Source organism: Budorcas taxicolor, chromosome X (genome assembly GCF_023091745.1).
Source record: "Budorcas taxicolor isolate Tak-1 chromosome X, Takin1.1, whole genome shotgun sequence".
In the NCBI taxonomy this organism is placed as follows: Eukaryota; Metazoa; Chordata; class Mammalia; order Artiodactyla; family Bovidae; genus Budorcas; species Budorcas taxicolor.
In genome coordinates this window covers 59776878-59798209 of record NC_068935.1, presented here as the reverse complement: position 1 = coordinate 59798209, position 21332 = coordinate 59776878, and the positions used below count along the sequence as shown (strand labels likewise).

At 39.0% G+C, this 21332-nt stretch overlaps 1 pseudogene; it reads left to right on the top strand.

Annotated features, from left to right (window-relative positions):
* Nucleotides 1-7542: 7542 nt before the first annotated feature.
* LOC128069459 (THO complex subunit 4-like) overlaps nt 7543-21332 on the top strand; it is a 32503-nt pseudogene continuing 18713 nt past the window's right edge.

The following is a 21332-nucleotide window of genomic DNA, read 5'->3' as shown; positions in this document are numbered from 1 at the left end:
CTGTGGCCCACCCTCAGGCAGACATTTTTAAAAAGGGCAAACTTAATATTGTTCCTTTCTTTCAATTGTCAACTCTTTTCCAATTTATGACTATTTATGATACATTTCCAATGCATCTGGATTGTGTTTTGTTGAGAGTTTATTATTGCTGTCTGCAGCAGGATTGGTTTGATATAAACTTCTCCAAAATCAGAAGTGGTTCTAGTAAAAAATTTTCTGTGGTTTGCAGTGAACTGAGAACATTTATGAAAATACTATTATTTTTAAGCTATTAATATAGCTAAAACCATAGGATTTAAATTATAGTTTTGTTTGAGGGTATTTTCATCTAACTTCTTTGGATTGAAATATCTTTTCTTTTGTAAAAAAAATAAAATAAAATAAAATAAATAAAAATGATGGTTTCCCAGATGGTTTATTTGTTTAGTGGCTTTAACGGACAAAAAGAAAACTTGGCCACTGTAGTTGGTTGAATAGTATCTTCCCAAAATTTGTGTCTGGGCTTTCCTGGTGGCTCAGACAGTAAAGAATCTTCCTGCAATGTAGGAGACCTGGGTTCAGTCCCTGAGTTAGGAAGATCCCCTGGAGAAGGGCATGGCTATCCACTCCAGTATTCTTGCCTGGAGAATTCCATGGACAGAGGACCCTGGTGGGCTACAGTCCATGGGATCACAAAGAGTTGGAAACAATTGAATGACTAACACAACAAAATGCATGCCCATCAGAACCTAAGGATGTGATCTTATTTGGATGTATAGTCTCTGTAGAAGTTGTTGTTGTTTAGTTGCTAAGTCATGTCCGACTCTCTGCAACCCCATGAACTTCAGGAAGCCAGGCTTACCTGTCCTTCACAGTTTCCTGGAGTTTGCTCAAAATTGGTGATGTCATCTAACCATCTCATCCTCTGCCACCCCCTTCTCCTTTTACCTTCAATCTTTCTCAGCATCAGGGTCTACTCCAATGAGTCAGCTCTTTGCATCAGGTGGCCAAAGTATTGGAGCTTCAGCTTCAGCATCAGTCTTTCCAATGAATATTCAAGACTGATTTCCTTTAAGATTGGCTAGTTTGATCTTCTTGAAGTACAAGTAATTCTCAGGAGTCTTCTCCGTCACCGCAATTTGAAAGCATCAGTTCTTCAGCACTCAACATTCTTTATGATCCACCTCTCACATCCATACATGACTACTGGAAAAACCATAGCTTTGACTATACAGACCTCTGTCGGCAAAGTGATGTCTCTGATTTTTAATATGCTGATAGGTTTGTCATAGCTTTTCTTCCAAGGAGCAAGCCTCTTCTAATTTCATGGTTGTAGCCACCATCTGCAGAGATTTTGAAGCCCAAGAAAATAAAGTCTGTCACTGTTTCCATTTTTTTCCCCTTCTATTTGCCATGAAGTGATGGGACTGGATGTCATGATCTTAGTTTTCTGAATGTTGAGTTTTAAGCCAGTTTTTTCACTTTTCTCTTTCACTTTCATCAAGAAACTCTTTAGCTCCTCTTTATTTTCTGCCATTAAACTGGTATCATCTGCATATCTGAGGTTGTTGATATTTCTCCAGGCAATCTTGATTCCAGCTTGCGATTCATCCAGCTCAGCATTTCACATAATGTACTCTGCATATAAGTTAAATAAGCAGGGTGACAATATACAACCCTGTCATCCTCCTTTCCCAATTTTGAACTAGTCCGTTGTTCCATGTCCAGTTCTAACTGTTGCTTCTTGACCTGCATACATTTCTCAGGAGGCAGGTAAGGTTGTCTGGTATTCCCATTTCTTTAAAAATTTTCCACAGTTTTTTATGATCCACAGAGTCAAAAGCTTTAGCATAGTCAGTGAAGCAGAAATAGATGTTTTTCTGGAACTCCCTTGCTTTCTCTGTGATCAAACAAATGTTGGCAATTTGTTTTCTCATAACGCTGCCTTTTCTAAATACAGTTTATACATATGAAAATTCTTGGATCACATACTGCTGAAGCCTAGCTTGAAGGATTTTGTGTGTTACCTTGCTAGCATGTGAAATGAACACAATTGTATGGTAGTCTGAACGTTTTTTGGCATCGTTCTTCTTTGGGAGTGGAATGAAAACTGACCTTTCCTAGTCCTGTGGCCACTGCTGAGTTTTCCAGATTTGCTGACATATTGATCTTTTAGGGTCTGAAATAGCTCAGCTGAGAATTCCATCACCTTCACTACCTTTGTCTGTAGTAATGCTTCCTAAGGCCCACTTGACTTCACACTCCAGGATGTCAGCGTCTCGGTGACTGACCACACCATTATGGTTATCTGGGTCATTAAGACCATTTTTGAATAGTTCTTCTGTATATTCTTTTCATCTCTTTAATCTCTTCTACTTCTGTTAGATTCTTACTGTTTTTGTGCCCATCCTTGCATGAAATGTTCACTTGATATCTCCAGTTTTTTTTAAAGAGACCTCTAGTATTTCCCATTCTATTGTTTTCCTCTATTTCTTTGCATTGTTCATTTAAGAAGGCCTTCTTATTTCTCCTTGCTGTTCTCTGGAAGGTTGGATTCAGTTGGGTATATCTTTCCCTTTCTCCCTTGTTTCTCACTTCTCTTCTTTTCTCAGCTATTTGTAAAGCTTCTTCAGACAAACACTTTGCCTTCTTGCATTTCTTTTTCTTGGGGGTGGTTTTGGTCACTGCCTCCTGTGCAATGTTACGAACATCCATCTGTAGTTCTTCAGGCACTCTGTCTACCAGATCTAGTCCCTTGAATCTAGTCATCATCTTCACTGTATAATCACAAGGGATTTGATTTAGGTCATACCTGAATGGCCTAGTGTTTTTCCATACTTTCTTCAATTTAAGCCAGAATTTTGCAATAAGAAGTTCATGAACTGAGCCACAGCCAGCTCCATATCTTTTCTTTGCTGACTGTATAGAGCTTCTTCATCTTTGGCTGCAAAGAACATAACCAATCTGATATTGGTATTGACTGACTGTGGGAAAAGGGGAATACCTGGAGTAACAGGCAAGTTTGGCCTTGGAGTACAAAATGAAGCAGGGCAAAGGATTTGTTTTGTCAAAACACACTGGTCATAGCTAACATCCTCTTCCAACAACACAAGAGATGACTCTACACATGAACGTCACCAGATGTTCAAATACTGAAGTAATCAGTAAAATTTCTTGAGATGATGTCATCCTAGATTTAAGGACTTAAGATTTAAGGATTTAAATCCTGTGACTGCTGTCTTTATAAGGGAAAAGGCAGGGAAAGTTGGTTACACAGAGGCACAGAGGAGAAGACAATTTGAAGACTGAGGCAGAGATTGGAGTGATGCTTCTATAAGGCAAAGAATTCCAGGAGCCACCAGAAGCTGGAAGAGTCATGGAAAGATTTTCCTCTAGAGTCTTTAGGGCAAGTGTGACCCTGCCAATACCTTAAAGTCAGATTTGTGGTCTCCAGGCTTGTAAGACAATAAACTTTTGTTGTTTTAAGCCACCAAATTTATGGTAATTTTTTACGGCAACACTATGAAATAATACAGCAACCTTATGTCAGCTTCTAATATTTCTTCTTGCCATTTCACTAATCCTCTAAATCCAATGAACATTTATGCAAACAAATACATACCTGTGCAGGAGGAATTGTACATCGCTAGAGGAACCAGAGACCAAATTGCCAACATCCACTGGATCATCGAAAAAGCAAGAGAGTTTCAGAAAAACATATATTTCTGCTTTATTGACTATGCCAAAGCCTTTGACTGTGTGGATCACAATAAACTGTGGAAAATTCTGAAAGAGATGAGAATACCAGACCACCTGACCTGTCTCTTGAGAAATTTGTATGCAGGTCAGGAAGCAACAGTTAGAACTGGACATGGAACAACAGACTGGTTCCAAATAGGAAAAGGAACATGTCAAGGCTGTATATCGTCACCCTGCTTATTTAACTTATATGTAGAGTACATCATGAGAAACGCTGGGCTGGAAGAAGCACAAGCTGGAATCAAGATTGCCGGCAGAGATATCAATAACCTCAGATATGCAGATGACACCACTCTTATGGCAGAAAGCGAAGAACAACTAAACAGCCTCTTGATGTAAGTGAAAGAGGAAAGTGAAAAAGTTGGCTTAAAGCTCAGCATTCAGAAAACGAAGATCATGGCATCCAGTCCCATCACTTCATGGGAAATAGATCTGGAAACAGTGGAAACAGTGTCAGACTTTATTATTTTGGGCTCCTAAATCACTGCAGATGGTGACCGCAATCATGAAATTAAAAGACGCTTACTCCTTGGAAGAAAAGTTATGACCAGCCTAGATAACATATTCAAAAGCAGAGACATTACTTTGCCAACTAAGGTCCGGCTAGTCAAGGCTATGGTTTTTCCTGTGGTCATGTATGGATGTGAGAGTTGGACTGTGAAGAAAGCTGAGCACTGAAGAATTGATGCTTTTGAAATGTGGTGTTGGAGAAGACTCTTGAGAGTCCCTTGGACTGCACGGAGATCCAACCAGTCCATTCTGAAGATCAGCCCTGGCATTTCTGTGGAAGGAATGATGCTGAGGCTGAAACTCCAGTACTTTGGCCACCTCATGCGAAGAGTTGACTCATTGGAAAAGACTCTGGTGCTGGGAGGGATTGGGGACAGGACGAGAAGGGGACGACTGAGGATGAGATGGCTGGATGGCATCACTGACTCGATGGACGTGCGTCTGAGTGAACTCCGGGAGATGGTGATGGACAGGGAGGCCTGGCATGCTGAGATTCATGGGGTCGCAAAGAGTTGGACACGGCTGAGCGACTGAACTGACTGACTGATGTGCCCACATATATACTTAGTTTATAGTGGTCTTGGTGTTGTCACTGATTCACTATGACATTGTGTGAGCTATATTTTTTTTTCCTGTAGGCAAGTTTCTTTTTTTGCAAAATGAGATGGTTATCTGTTTTAAAATTAATTTATGTTGGAGTATAGCAGCAGCAGCAGCATAGTTGCTTTACAGTTTTGTGTTAGCTTCTGCTCTACAGCAAGGTAATCAGCTATACATATACATATATCCCCTGTGTTTGGATTTCTCTGAAATTTAAGTCAGCACAGAGCACTGAATAGAGTGCCCTGTTCTATATAGTAGGTTCTCGTTAGTTATCTATTTCATACATACTAGTGTATATATGTCAATTCCAATCTTCCAATTCGTCTACTCCCTTTCTCCTTAGTATCCATACATTTGTCCTGTATGTTTATGTCTCTATTTGTGCTTTGCAAAGATAATCTACACCATTTTTTCTAGATTCCACATATATGCATTAATATACAATATTTGTTTTTCTCTTTCTTACTTCACTCTCTATGAATTTTTAGGTCCAGCCACATCTCTGCAAATTGCACAGTTCAAAAAGATATACATACCACAGTGTTCATTGCAGCACTGTTTGCAACAGCCAGGACATGGAAGCAACCTAGATGTCCATCAAGAGAGGAATGGATAAAGAAGATGTGGTGTGTATACACACACACACACACACACACACACACACACACACACACGCAATGGAATACTACTCAGTCACAAAAAGGAATGAGATGTTTATCTCTATGGGTCCTTACAGTTTAGTGACTGAACCTATAGATCCCTCGATATGTACTCAGTAAATGGGTATATGCATGTAGTCAGAGTATAGCTCATGTACCTCAATGAAGAGAAGTAGAGAGTTTTAGGAATTTTTTGGAGGGAGTGGACCCAACTATTTCAGATAGAAATAGTTCACTATTATTATTATTATACACTATTATTAAATTATTATTACTATTATTAAATTATTATTATTAAATAGTACACTATTATCAGTATAGTGGGAAGAATTTTAAATGCCTTCCATGTCCCAGTCTATATATATGTATGTATGTATATACATATATATATTTCAGTACACTTAACATACACAATAAAACATATGTTCAATCAAATGCCCTAAAGGACCATTTTGATTCTCTGACTAAATGGGTTAAAAAATCACATAAGAGGGGCTGAACTCTTTGATAGGAACAGTTCACATTTATATTGCCCCTGAAATGCTCAAAAGGGAATGTTTTGTCAGTGTGATTTGAGGTCCCATTTGGGGACTCACCTTTGGAAAACCTTTTAAATTTGGTAGTCTATGTTTCACTCTCCACAGTTCAACTCCTTCATCTGAGATTTTCTTGTCTTAGAGCCTAGATTGTTAGTTGTGAAAGGGTCTTTCAAAATCATATCCATCCATCACCATTCATTTTGCCATTGAGGATAATAAGGGTCAGACTTGTCAAAGAGAATAATCAAGTAATTTTCAGAGGCAGAAGTCAAAGCTAAGTTCCTTTATTTTCCTCTCAGTCTAGGTCTTTTCCTATCCCCTGTTGCATTATTACTATAATTTGTGCAGTTTTTTCCCCCAATGGGAATATTATTCTTTTATACTTTGAGTTAATTAATCTCCTTCCTTCCTTTCTTTATCCTTGTGCAAACTTACATGTAGGCTCACAAACTTACATACACCTATATTCCCTTTAGAGGTTTTTGAAAGGAAAGCTTTGTGGTTCTGCTGCTTGTCTGTTTTGCCTGGAGGTAAGCTCCAGCTGACAGGTCTGTATTGGATCTACACTTCTACTTGGTTGGAGGTGGGTGGGGGTGGCAGATCAATGTGGCTGAACCCTTTCTTCTTAGTGGAGTGGGAATGGCAACCTCTTTGATGTAGTATTATTACTGTGTTTTTTTTTTTTTTTTTTTAGCTCATTATTGTCCTCAGAGATGTAATGTGAACAGACAGATTTGTCCAGCCTTTATATGGAGCCTGGGCTAAGGCGCGCCCATAGGGATGAAAGGGAGACAGACCACTTATCTTCCGTCTAGGAGCAGCTAGCTAGTAAGCATCACACATCAAGTATGGTAATCCATACTCCTTTATCCCTATTCGCTCTTATCTTTTATGCTCTCTTTCCTTTTCCTTTGCTTCCTTTGCTCTTCCCCTTCTCTCAGAGCTTCCCTGTTTCTCTGCTGGATAGCTTAAAGAATCAAATACTACTTTAGTCTCTCTTAAAACAACCACAGATGCAAACCTTTGCAGCGCTGTATTCTGAGCCCCAGCACAGCCTCGTGCTCAGCACCAAGCAGTGGTGAATCCAAAACCAGCAAAGGGGGAGGGGAAGTGGGAAGGGAGGTGTGGGGGGAGAGAGAAGAGAAGGGAGCGAGAGTGGGGGAGAGAGAGAGGAAGGAAGGGAGGGTGAGAGAGAGAGACGGAGAGCGTGAGCGCGCGCAAGCTAGCGAGCAAACCAGAGAGACAGACGGGAGAGGGACCGGGGAGAGACCCAGAGAAACAGAAGAGGAAGCCGAGCTCTGTTAGGGCTCAACCTCCAACTTGTTTCAGTTCGTTCATCCTTCTCTTCTCTCCGCTTCGGGGAAGTGACTGTGGCGCTTGGTAAGAAACATAGCTTTCCCTCCTTCCCCCTCCCCCCAAGCTCAGGTCTCCTTAAGCGATAGCATCTCTCCCCTGTACCGAGAGTCTCCTTGGGTTGGCCAGCGAGGCGAGACATGCTCTGCAGCTGTGATGCTATCCTGGGTTTCCCAGTGGGGCTGGTGGAAGCCCAGAGTCGGCATCTGGGCAGGGAGGCGCAGGGGTAAAACCTGATTTGAGGAAGAGGGGTTTGCGATGTGGTGTATGCGCTATTTGCTTCATTGTCAGTGAATTGTTTTGTTCCTTTTAGGAAGCAGGTCAGCATTGACCTTGCAAATTGCTTGGGGGGCCGGCAGCTGCTGCAGAAAGACACCGAGTGGCCCCTAGCCAGAGCAGAAAGCACTGTCATGACCCCCCAGACAGCCCTAAGCACAGGGATGGGGTAATGGCTGGAGCTTCCTTGCTCCTTTAACTCTTTCTCTGCAGCTGCTTCTCCTTGCTGGAAATGAGAAAGGAGAATACGTTGTAGTCCCTCTCCTCTCTCCCTATTACCTCCCCCAGATGCAAGTGAGTAGAAAGTTGTAAATAACTGTTTCCTTTGAAAGCAGGTGGAGACCTCCCCCCTTCCCTTCAGAGGCTCTTTGGGCCTGAGTTCCTTCACAAACTTGGGAGGTTTCCCTTGCTTCTCTGTGGGAAGCCCCATTGCCTGCCCACTCCCCATTCCAGGTAGTTAAGCTGATAGGCTAGACCTGGGATTCAGATATCCCACCCCATCAACTGGCAGGCTTGGTATTAGGTCCAGCTCTGTCCTTGGGAGGGAAGAAACACCTGATGGTTTGTCTGGAACTGAATTTCCAGTTTGCTGCTCCTCTGGCTGTGGCTGCGGGTGGCTTAGGCAGGAGGACTGGGGGAGGGGTGGCTGTTGGATTTAGAGAGTGCAGGGTGAAGAGCTGATTGGTGTAAATGGTATGATTTATTGAGGGTCAGCAGGTTCTGGAGGTCTGTAGCTATGCAAGGGTTGGCTAAAGCTCTTGTAATATATCCTCTCTGAATTGGTCGGGGTAAAGATCTGGTTGCTTGATGGGGGCTTTTTGAGTTGGCGACACAGCTGTACCCGTGGTAGTAATTATAACACCTGCAATGCCAATTGCTGACACTGTTGAGTGCTTACAGTGTTTCAAATCTTGGGCTGTGACTTTAATATGTATTATTCTTACATTAACCATATGAAGCAAGATACTATCATTTTTCTTAGTGATGAGGAAACTGAGGCACAGAGAGGTTTATCAATTAAATGCCCTGACTGGGAATTAGAACACAGGCAACCTGGTTCCAGAATGTACGGTCTTGACCACTAAGCACCACTGCCTCCCTGGGGAGAATTTTCCTTCCTCGTCTGTTAGGCAAGTGTAGGTATACTAGAAAGGGTGCTGCTTGGCAATTCTTTTTTGGAAAGTAGCAGAGTCCTTTGTCAGAGAAGGCAATGGCACCCCACTCCAGTACTCTTGCTTAGAAAATCCCATGGATGGAGGAGCCTAGTAGGCTGTAGTCCATGGGGTGGCTAAGAGTCGGACATGACTGAACGACTTCAGTTTCATTTTTCACTTTCATGCAGTGGAGAAGGAAATGGCAACCCACTCCAGTGTTCTTGCCTGGAGAATCCCAGGGACGGGGGAGCCTGGTGGGCTGCCGTCTGTGGGGTCGCACAGAGTCGGACACGACTGAAGTGACTTAGCAGCGGCAGAGTCCTTTGTGTAAAGTAACAGGAATTTAGAGTGGGGCATAGTGGCTAGCTATTGTGGAGCCAAGCCTCATTTGGATTTCCTAGAGGTGCTGCCCAAAAGACTTTCCTTGGACAGCCTGCTTTCCTTTGAAAAGAATGCCAGGAAAGACTTCATTTTTCCATTGTCATGGCCTCATCCATCTAACATCCAGCTAAAGACTCCTTTTAGGACCAGCTGTCGCTCTTTTCTTCTGAGAGCTTCGAGTCACCTTGTTCTGAAAATTGTAGAGTACTAAAACCTTGGAACTGGAAGGATCCCTAAAGGTTATTAAGCTTTACTTCTCCACCCAGTTCTTGAATTTGTCCTAAGCATCCAATTCTTTGACTAATTTCTATTTGAACTCCCTGGAGTGACAGAGAACTCATTAGGTGGCTCCTTCTATACTGTCAGGAAGTAATCCCTGTTATAAGCCAACGTTTGTCTCCCTGTAACGTCTCTTCATTGGTTCTTTGGGACTTTCTAGAATAAATTTGCTTCTTAATAATTGTGCCTTAGACAGTTGAAGACAGCTGTATCTCTCCCCTCAAGCCTTGAATCTGACAGGACCACAAGGAAGGGACCATCATTTGCCTCATTTGGGGGACTAGACTTTTATTAATATGGCCTATTATCCCATTCTCTTGTTTGTCAGCCACAGACTGATCACACTGAGCTTTGTAAAGCAGCCTTAATATTGTATGTTCTCTTCCTTGGAAAAGCTTGCTATCTGGTATCAAGTGGACTGATGGGAACAAAGATGGTGTCTGTTCCTTTCCAAAAACCAGAAATCAGTGCTATTTCTTCTGAAGCCCCAGAATGTCCAGAAAATAAGCAGGTGGGAAGATTTGGAAAGAAAGGGTTAACCACAATTATAAAGGAAACATTTGGAATCTTGTGATTCAAGATTCATAGTATATAAAAGATAGAAGAATAAATTGTTATATCAGTATCTCAGGAACAATGACATCACTGAGGGGATGGTACAGAGTGGGACTGGGTGGAATAGGAGTTAGCATGTGGTGTGTTAGAGTGGAAAACTGACCTGGTTGTTAGGAAAGTTGAGTTCTATTGCTAGCTCTGAAAAATTGCCAGTTATGTTAACACACATGATTTCCTCTGCATGGGTCTCAGCTTCTCCGAGGGGTTTTCAGCTCTGCAGTTCTCTGTCTGAAGTAAATTGTAAAATCTCAGGGTTCTAAGGGACTTCAGAAATCATCTAGGCCAGTTCTTCTCAAACTTGAATGTGCAAAAGAATCCCCTGAGGATCTTGTTAAAGGGGTGGGACCTGAGTTTTGCATTTTTAACAAGCTGACAGGTAATCCTTAAGCTGCTGTTCCAATGCTTTTCAAACTATTCTGGTGAAGAACCAGTGTTTTAAAATTTCCCAATCCACCACAGATAGTTTCTTTAGTAAAATACATTAAGTATGAATTACTAGAAAAATAAAAACCATGCAAAATATAAGCTATCATTTTATTGTTAGATTCAACAGACATAAAATTAATTTTTTTTTCAAGTTGAGTTGCTACATTTTGTAAGTACATATTCTCAATTTCTGCATGTGTGTGCTTCTCAATTTTTATACTTAGGTCATTGCTGTCTGGTAATAATAGTTTGTAGATAAGCAATGATCCTTGGACCATTGTTCTAGGCTACCTGCCCATCTATCTAATTTAAGAGGCTCAGATTGGGCCCAGTTATAGTTTCTAAATAATTCCTGCCAAATGATCTTTCACCCTCAGGTTAGTATCTCCTTTGATGGAAAATTTAATATCCTCTCAAAGTAGCATTAGTTGAGTGTTGTGACTGCAATAAAGGCTTTTTAAAAGCTTCTATAAATTCCACTCTTAGATTATATATTTCAAGCTAGTAGGGGGCTGTATCAGTCCAGTTTATTGGAACATCAGACACTATAATAGTATATGGCATAAAGTAGGTGCTTGTTAAATTAAAGGAACAGACCAGTTGGTGCTAGTGATGACTTTTGGGGCCATATGTTCATTTTAAAAAAGGTAATTTTGTTTTCTTTCCGGCATTTTGGGGGGCAATATTCATCCTATTTTTACAAATTTCTTATGTTGAATTAGAAGGCAAGTTCACCTGTCCCAGATAGCTACCAGGCATCTTAATTTTACTTTGAAGGAATTATAGGAAGATAGGAAAATATTTTTCTACATTCTAGGTCCCAAATTTTTACCTTTAACTCAGTCATTCATCAGTTCAGTCATTCAACAGCTATTTATTCAGTGATATGGTTAAGCACCATGCAGATGTTAGAAAGATAAGCTACACAGACATGGTACTTGCTTATTTGGAGCTTATAGTCTGATGGGGAAGAAGTAATAAATCAGATAATCATGCAACTGTGTTATTTCAGTCAGCAACACATGTTTTAAAGGAAAAGTATGGGTGGAGTAGGGCTAGGAAGGTATGTAACAGAGGAAATCTGATCTAGTTTGGGGTTTAAGAAAACCTTCCTTGAGGAAGTAATATTAAGGCCGAATAAAGATATGGGGGTGGGGTGACGTAGAGTAGAGTGGGGTGACATGGAGTAGTTTTCTAGATGAAGGGAAGAGCACGCAAGAGGATCCTAGGATGAGAGAAGCATAGTGAATTTGGAAAATTGAGCAAACTCTGGGATGGCTGGAGTGGGACACTGTAAGGATTTTGGCCTTTATTCCAGAAACAATGGGACTGATTGAAGGCTTTCAAGCAAGGAGGCTGATATGACCTTAACTGAATCTATTCAGTATAAGATTATTACGAGCACATTATGGACCAAAGGCAATGTGGGAGACATAGACTGATTTAGGAATAGTCTCTGCCCTCCAAGATGACACAGTCAAATAGGAGAGAGAAGAACTACACAAACAACTATGATACTATGAGAATGAGAGCCACACTCATAAAAGAAGGAAAGGGCTTGCAGCCAAGGAGATCAAAAACAGCTTCCTGGAAGTAGCATTTGAACTGGGTTTTGAAAATTGGACAAACTGTGGATGGAGTTTGGGGGATGGGAAAGGTGTTCTAGGCAGAGGCCAGAAAAATATATTGGGAACAGTGAATTCAGTTGCATTAGAGTATGATTCAGTTCAGTCGCTCAGTCGTCCGACTCTTTGTGACCCCATGAATCACAGCACGCCAGGCCTCCCTGTCCGTCACTAACTCCCGGAGTTCACACAGATTCATGTCCATCGAGTCAGTGATGCCCTCCAGCCATCTCATCCTCTGTCGTCCCCTTCTCCTCCTGCCCCCAGTCCCTCCCAGCATCAGAGTCTTTTCCAATGAGTCAACTCTTCGCGTGAGGTGGCCAAAGTATTGGAGTTTCAGCTTTAGCATCATTCTTTCCAAAGAAATGCCAGGGCTGATCTCCTTCAGAATGGATTTGTTCGATCTCCTTGCAGTCCAAGGGACTCTCAAGAGTCTTCTCCAATACCACAGCTCAAAAGCATCAGTTCTTCGGCGCTCAGCCTTCTTCACAGTCCAACTCTTGATAAATGTTTTGTGAGGTACTTGGAGGGCTTCACTATAAATAATATTGAATGCTAGCTTGGAAACTTAGGACTTTGCTCTTTATGTAGTAGAGAGTCAACTCCCATATTTTATGGATGAGCAAACTGATCCTTAGAGGTGGAGTGACTTGATTTGAGTGAGGTCACACAGGTAGTACTATTGCTATAGCCCACCAAGAAGTACTGGGTACAGCTGGAAAAAAAATATGGGATTGGAGCTCTGGAAAGAACTTAGCTGGAGAGAGAGATTTGAGAGTTATAGATAAAGAAGCAATACTTGAAGTAGAAAAAAAGGATCTAAGGATTTCTTTGAAGAATGCTTATCTTAGGATGTGTGCATGCTAAGTCGGTTCAGTCATGTTTGACTCTTTGTGACCCTGTGGACTGTAGCCCACCAGCTCCTCTGTCCTTGGGATTCTCCAGGCAAGAGTACTGGCGTGGGTTGCCATGCCCTCCTTCAGGGGATCTTCCCAACCTAGAGACTGAACCTACGTCTCTCATGTCTCCTGCATTGGCAGGTGTGCTCTTTACTGCCAGCGCCACTTGGGAAGCCCAAAGTGTTAGCTGCTCAGTCCTGTCTGACTCTTTTCGACCCCATGGACTATATAGCCCACCAGGCTCATCTGTCCATGGAATTGTCAAGGCAAGAAAAACTGGAATAGGTAGCCATTCTCTTCTCCAGGGGATCTTCCTGACTCCAGGGATTAAACCCAGGTTTCCCACATTGTGAGCAGATTCTTTACCATGTGAGCCACCAGGGAAGGGAAAACAAAGATAAGTTTGTGTGAAGGCTACGAAGGAGGAGACATCAGACATGTAGAAGGAAAATTAGGGGAGTATAGTATTGTGAACGGAGAAGGCACTGGTAACCCACTCCAGTACTCTTGCCTGGAGAATCCCATGGAAAGAGGAGCCTGGTAGGCTGCAGTCCATCGGGTTGCTGAGAGTTGGACATGACTGAGCGACTTCACTTTCACTTTTCACTTTCATGCATTGGAGAAGGAAATGGCAACCCATTCCAGTGTTCTTGCCTGAAGAATCCCAGGGATGGGGGGGGAGCCTGGTGGCTGCCATCTATGGAGTCGCACAGAGTCAGACATGACTGAAGCGACTTAGCAGCAGCAGCAGTATTGTGAAATATCCAAGAGAAGAGAGGCCTTATCCACAAAACAAATGTTTTGTGACTACATAAGATTGACTAAGCATGTACCATATAATAGTGACCAAAATAGACATGGTTGTTGTCACTTTGGGGCTCATGGTTTAGATGTGGAGATAGACTTTATTCTACAAGCTACTGAACTATATAATTGTATTTTGTCATTAGTGTATAGAGGAAAATGTACTGCTTTAAGAAGGAAGGTGTGGTCAGACTTTTCACAGAAGTTGAGTGTACTGAGACATGACACCCTGTTCCTAACAGTCCTCCCCCATTTTGATGCTCACAGTGCTTCCTAACAGTTAAGACTGGGTGATGCATATCCATTTTGCAGATGTTCAACGGATGATAGTGCTGTAAGGAAAGATAACATGTCGTGTTGCACAGCTGAAACTCTCAATGAGCCAGGACTCTTTCCAGACCTCCCAACTCTCCCCATTCTATAAATTAGAGAAAGAGGCACTTGATTTTTAAAATGATGAATAATTAGATATTAAAGATCTCTCTTAAATAGGATTTTGGATAGCCTAGTCCTAGGTTCTAGTCCTGGCATAGAGGCTTAGTTTCTTGTGACAAATCACCTGTCTTATTTGAGCCTCTAACTGTAAAATGAGGAGGGTTGGATTAGAGCTGGATGATTTATAAAGACTCCCAGCTGTAAGGTTCTGTGGTTCATGCTCTATTCTGTACTATATTCTCATGGTCCTGTGCAGGTAGTTCAGGCCCAGTTATTTATATAAGGAGCACAGGATTTTATATGGAATTCTGGAGGTTGCTAACTTCGGTGGAATAATTCACAAGGTCGAAAGAGATCACAGCAAGACCTTTTTCTTGTTCCATTTATGAGATTGCTGAAATCATGACTGTCTTGTTAGCTAAGGACAGAACTGATTGTTTTCTAAAATCTGAAGTAAATCTGGGTATTGGATGATATTTCTACTATTGCTGGTTTGAAATAAACTAAGAGTACTAAAAAAAATGGTACAGTATACTGTGAAATAGAGGCAAGGTGATTAGCTCATGTTCTTTTTGTTTGTTTGTTTGTTTGTTTTTTTACTTTATTTTAATTTACAATACTGTATTGGTTTTGCCTTGCTGTCTCTTCCTAGGGGGGGAACACATATGATAAAGGGAAATATTGGTTGGTAATAGAAAAACACCTTTTATATTGCAAACATGACTTTTAAAATATTGACATTTATACACAGTATGTCTCCTCACCATACACAGAAGGAAGAATAAAAATCTCCAGGATGTATATTTTGAAGGGTGCTTTTTCTCTTTAGAAAATGATTTCTTAAAAGAAATCAAGTATCACACAGATTTTTTTGAAGGGAAGGGGAGGTGGATGGGAATGGATTATGTAAGTGATCATAGCATAAAATAACTTTTTAAAATAGTACAAGAGAAGCTCATATGACATATATTTTGAGTATCTTCTACTTGAGATACTTCAATTTTCAGTATCATACTTAACACACAGTGTCCAAATCTGGAAATCTGGACCCTGTACTCAAGGCATGCCTGACAAGTGCCACCATTAAAAACATTTTACACATTTATTAATCTACCTTGAGGCTATAAAATCTGCCTTTAAACAGATTTTTTTTCCAGCTATAAAAGTAAAACAGCCTCATAATAGAAAATTTGGAAAATGGAGAGAAGCTAATACAAATCACCTCTGAATACCTAGCCCAAAGATAACTTGTTCTACTTCCTTCCAGATGTTTCCATGTTTACATGATTGAGATCATACCTTATATTCTATTTTATATGTGGTTTCTCCATTGGTATCATATTGTGAGCATTTCCCATGTGATTCAGCAGCCTTCAAACAATTCTAACAGCTATTGTACATAATTTTCAGTTGTACAATTTATACCAAAATTATTTAAGAGATCCTATATTGGTCATTTAAACTATTTTCACTTGTAAGTTATCATAAATAGCCTTGTAATGTATATAACCTTATGCATAAATCTTTGCTTCTTTGAACCTTGCCCCATTCAGGTTTAAAAAAATTTTTTTTTTAATTTTTTAATTAATTTATTTTTTATATAAATTTATTTATTTTAATTGGAGGTTAATTACTTTACAATATTGTATTAGTTTTGCCCATTCAGGTTTTTATTCAATGTCACCTCGATGAGGTCTTCTGTAACAACTGTAACATAAAGATGAAAACTCTTCTCCCTTAACACTATTTTCCTTTCTTGCCTTATTTTTTCCCTCTAGTCTGTATCATCACCTAACAGACTAGATATTTTATTTATTTGCTACCTGAATCCTTGTATTAAAAGATAAGACTGTCAAGTACAGGGATTTTTTTTTCTATTTTGTTTGTTTGTTTTATGGGTTTTTATGAAGGCATTACTGTGCCTAAGTTCAGTTCAGTTGCTCAGTTGTGTCTGAGTCTTTGTGCCTAAGGATATTACATTTTCAAAGGTTCTTGACATAAGTGTGAAGTTGTCCTACTGTATAAGATGGCCAATTTCTGCTAGTAATCCTATGCCAGTACTGGTTATTGTTATTCTTTTACTTTTAACTGGAGGCTAATTACATTACAATATTGTGGTGGTTTTTGCCATACATTCACGTTTAAATTCTTTGACAATCTGATAGAGGCAAAACAGTATCCTACAATTTTAATATGCTTCTTTTATTATAGTTAGCATGGATACTTTCTTGTGTTTCCTGGTCACTTTTGTTTCCTTCCCATAAGCGTGTATTGATGACCTATATGCATTTTTCTTCTGAGAACTTAAGTGTTTTTTATTCACTTGTGGGGACAATGTGTGCATTTAATAGACATTAGATCTTTCTTCAGACAGTGGCAGCCCACTCCAGTACTCTTGCCTGGAAAATCCCATGGACAGAGGAGCCTAGAAGTCTGCAGTCCATGGGGTTGCTGAGGGTCGGACACGACAGAGCGACTTCCCTTTCACTTTTCACTTTCATGCATTGGAGAAGGAAATGGCAACCCACTCCAGTGTTCTTGCCTGGAGAATCCCAGGGACGGGGGAGCCTGGTGGGCTGCCGTCTATGGGGTCCCACAGAGTCGGACATGACTGAAGTGACTTAGTAGCAGCAGATCATTCTTCTGTGGTATATGTGGAATATATTTTCCAGATTGTGTTTTAATTTAACTTTAATGTACAGATTAGCTTTTATGTAATTATTTATGCATTTGTCTCTTCATTTGTAATTTTTTCTGATAAGTTAATATTTAATAAGCTTTTCCTTATCCAAAATGGGATAAATGTTTGAATGGATTGTGTTTTCATTTTAATTGCTTATGTTTAATTGTTTAATCCCCCTGGAATTTATTGTGGTGTGAGGTACTTTTCAAAATTGTTTTCCTCTTCAATGGTTTCACAGTACCAAATATTGAATAAATCATTCCACCATTCTGTGATGCCATATTATATATATTATAGTACAAATTATTATATTTAGTAGGTTCTCTTTGGGTTTTTTTCTGTTTTCCATTTCTTCTAGCTTGTCTCTTCTTGATCTAGTTGCAAAGTTTAAATCTTATTGCAATTGCAGTTTTTATTACCTCAGCTCTTCTACTTACTGTGTGGTCTTTGAACCTTAATTTGTATAATTATATAGAGTATATAGGGGCTTCCCGAGTGGCTCAGTGGGTAAAGAATCCACTTGCAATGCAGGAGATGCAGGTTCGATCCCTGGATTCAAAAGATTCCCTGCAGGAGGGCACAGCAACCCACTCCAGTATTCTTGCCTGAAGAATCCTGTAGACAGAGGAGCCTGGCATGCTACAGTCTATAGTGTCACACAGAGTCACACATGACTGAAGCAGCTTAGCATGCATGCATAGAGAGTATATAATAGCAGTAACATCTATTTTATGTTTTTAATTTTATGAACTGGATCTCTCTATCATTGTTTCTAATAATTGATTATGGCTGGCATACAGAGAAAATGTTATTTATAATTTTAACTTTCATTCCTTCCACTTAACTCAAATTTATTATTATAAAGTTTGTTTACATGTTTACTTTCTTCTATTTTTTAACTTTGAAGAATTTAAAATATTGACAAGGAGACTCAGAAGCATGTAAAACAATGAGCAAATAACCACATATATGCTTGCTCAGAATGAACAAGTGTTATTAACATTGTTATTTCTTGTTCAGATATGTCTTAATGAAATAAAACTTTACAGATAAACTTTATCTTCCCTTTGAGTCTAGGCCCAGCTTCATTTTTCCCCATATCCTTTCAAAATATTACATGCAGAGCCACCCACATTTGCTTTTTTTTTGTTTGGCCACTTTCTACTAACTGATTTGTAAAAGAGTTCTTTTTATGTTCTGCATACTAATTATTTTTCAGTTATATATGTCACATATATCTGCTTCTAATATGTCACCTTGGCTTTCTGTTTTGTTTATGGGGTCCTTTTTAGTATAGAAATTCTAGATTTTCATTATAAATTTATGAATTTTTTCCTTCATGAAATTGTTATTTTTGTGTCATATTTAAGAAGTATTTTCTTATTCCATCAACATAAAAGACTTCTCCAAATTTTCTTTAAAATTTAAAACATTTTGCTTCACTTTTTAAGAACATCTGGATTTTATTTTTACATGTGATGTGAAATATAGGTCAATTTTTTCTACGTCAAATATCATTTGTTAATTTATACACAACTGATTTACAATGCAGAGTCCATCATATAACCTAATTTCCATAGATGCTTGCATCTATTTCTGGCCTGTCTATATGCTCTATTAATCCATTTGTATACACTTGTGTTGTTTTAATTATGAATGCTTTATATCAATCTTCATTATTTTGTAAGGTCAAGTTATTTTTCATTCTCTGCAGTTACCCACACCCACACCCACACCATTTTTCTTGTTCTTTCTGAATTGTCTTGATTATTTTTGGCCCTTTATTCCCTTTAACTTAATTTTTAAAATAAGATTGTCAAATTCCAATAAAATCATGCTGATTTTTCTTGCAATTTTATTGAATATGTGAAATGAATTCGAGCAGGATTGGCATATTTTTGATAAAGAGATTTACTACTTATGAATAGTATATCTCGATATTATTTAAATTCTGTTTTTATAATCTTTGATAGAGACATAGTTTTATTAATAATACTCTTATGTATAAGATATATTCCTAGGCATCTTCAATTTTTTACTCAAATTTATTAGGACATACTTCTCATAAAATAAAATGTACCCTTGAGAGTACACATTTCAAAATTTCGACAGATGTATATGATCATATAACCATGACCACCACTGCAATAAAGATACAGAAAATGTCCCTCCCCTCAAAAAGGTCACTTGTGCCTGTTTGCAGTCAGTTATCTGGGAAAGAATTTATCTGTCTTTATAGTTTTGCTTCTTCTATAATATATAAATGGAGTCACATAGTATATAGCCTTTTGTATCTGGCTTCTTTCACTTATGATTCATCTCTGTAATTGTATGTATCAGCAGTTTGTTCTTTACTATTTTTTTATTAAAATGTTTATTTATTTATTTGGCTGTGCCAGGTCTTAGTTGTGGCATGTGGAATCTAGTTCCCTGACCAAGGATCTAACCTGGGCCCCCTGCATTGGGAGCACAGAGTCAGCCACTGGACTACCAGGGAAGCCCCTATTTATTATTGTTGAGTAGTGTATTTATTCATTAGTTGATGGATGTTTGGGTGTTTTCCACTTTTTTGCTATTATAAGTAATTCTGTTATAAATGTTCTTATACAGGTTTTTGTTTGCACATATATTTGCACTGAAATTCTCTATGAGGAGAATTTCTGGGTTATATAGCAATTGAATGTCTGCTGTTATAAGAAGCTGTCAAACTGTTCTCCAAAGTAGCTATACCATTTTGTATTCCTACTAGCAGCGTATGACAGTCCTAGTTGCTCAACATCCCCACCTACACTTGGCATTTTCAGTGTTTTTTTTAATTATTAAAATTAAATGTTAGAAAGTTTTAGATATACAAAAAACTGAAGAGAAAGTATGGAGAGTTACTTTATCTGTTCCCCCTCAGTTTCCTCTACTACTGACGTTTTGTGTTAATGTAGCACATTTGTTAAAACTGGTGAACTAATATTGATATAATCATGAACTAAAGTCCATAGTTCTGAATTTGGGTTCATTCTTTGTGTCCTACAGTTATATGAGTTTTAACAAGTGTATGCCATGTGCTCATCATTACAGTATACAGAATATTTTACCGCCCTACATATACTCTGTGTTCTACCTATCCCTCCCTCTCTCCTGAACCCCTAGCAACCACTGATCTTTTTACTGTCTCTTTACTGTTGCTTTTTCCAGAATGTCATACAGTTGAAATTTTACAGTATGTAGCCTTTTCAGACTGGCTTCTTTCACTTAGGAATGTGTATTTAAGGATCTTCCATGTATTTTCAAGGTTTTATAGCTCATTTCTTTTTATTGACAAATAATAGTCCATTGGCCAGATGTACCACAGTCTTTTATTCCCATTTACTATAGAAGGACATTGTGGTTGCTTCCAAGTTTTGGCAATTATGAATGAAGCTGCTATAAACATTCATGTGTAGGTTTTTGTGCAGATAATGTTTTCAACTCATTTGGGTAAATACTAAGGCACACAATTGCTGGATCACATGGTTAGACTATGTTTAGCTTTGTAGGAAACTGCCAAACTGTCTTCCAACGTGGCTGCACCATTTTGCATTCCCACCAGCAACGAGTGAGTGTTCTTGTCGCTCCATATTATCATCAGCAATTGTTGTCAGTGTTTTGGAATTTAGTTGCTCTAATAGATTTGTAGTGGCATCTCATTGTTATTTTACTTTGCATTTCCCTAATGACATAAGAGTTCAATATCTTTTCATATACTTATTTGCTATTCATATATTATATAGTCTTTGCCCAGGTGTCTCTTCAGATCTTTTGCCTGTTTTTAACTGAGTTACTTATTTTCTTATTTTAGAATTTTAAGAGTTCTTAGAATATTTTGGGCACAAATTCTTTATCATATATATGTCTTTGCAAACATTTTCTCCCAGTCTATCTTGTGTTTCCATTCTCTTAACAGTGCCTTTCTCAAAGCAAGCGTTTTTTATTTTAATGAAATCCAATTTATCATTTTTTTTCTTTCGTGGATTGTGCTTTTGGTATGAAATCTAAAAACTCATCATCAAGAATAAAGTCACCTAGATTTACTCCTATTTTATCTTCTAGAAGTTTTATAGTTTTGCATTTTACATTTAGGTGTGTGATCCATATTGGTATAAAGTCTGGGTCTAGATTCATTTTTGTATTTGTGGATATCCAGTTGCCCAGCACCATTTATTGAAAAGAGTTTTCTTTTTCCAATGAGTTGCCTTTGCTCCTTTGTCGAAGATCATTTGACTATATTTGTGGATCTGTTTCTGGGCTTTCTATTCTTTTCCATTGATCTATTTGTGTATTCTTTCACCAATACCAAACTCTCTTGATTACAATAACTTT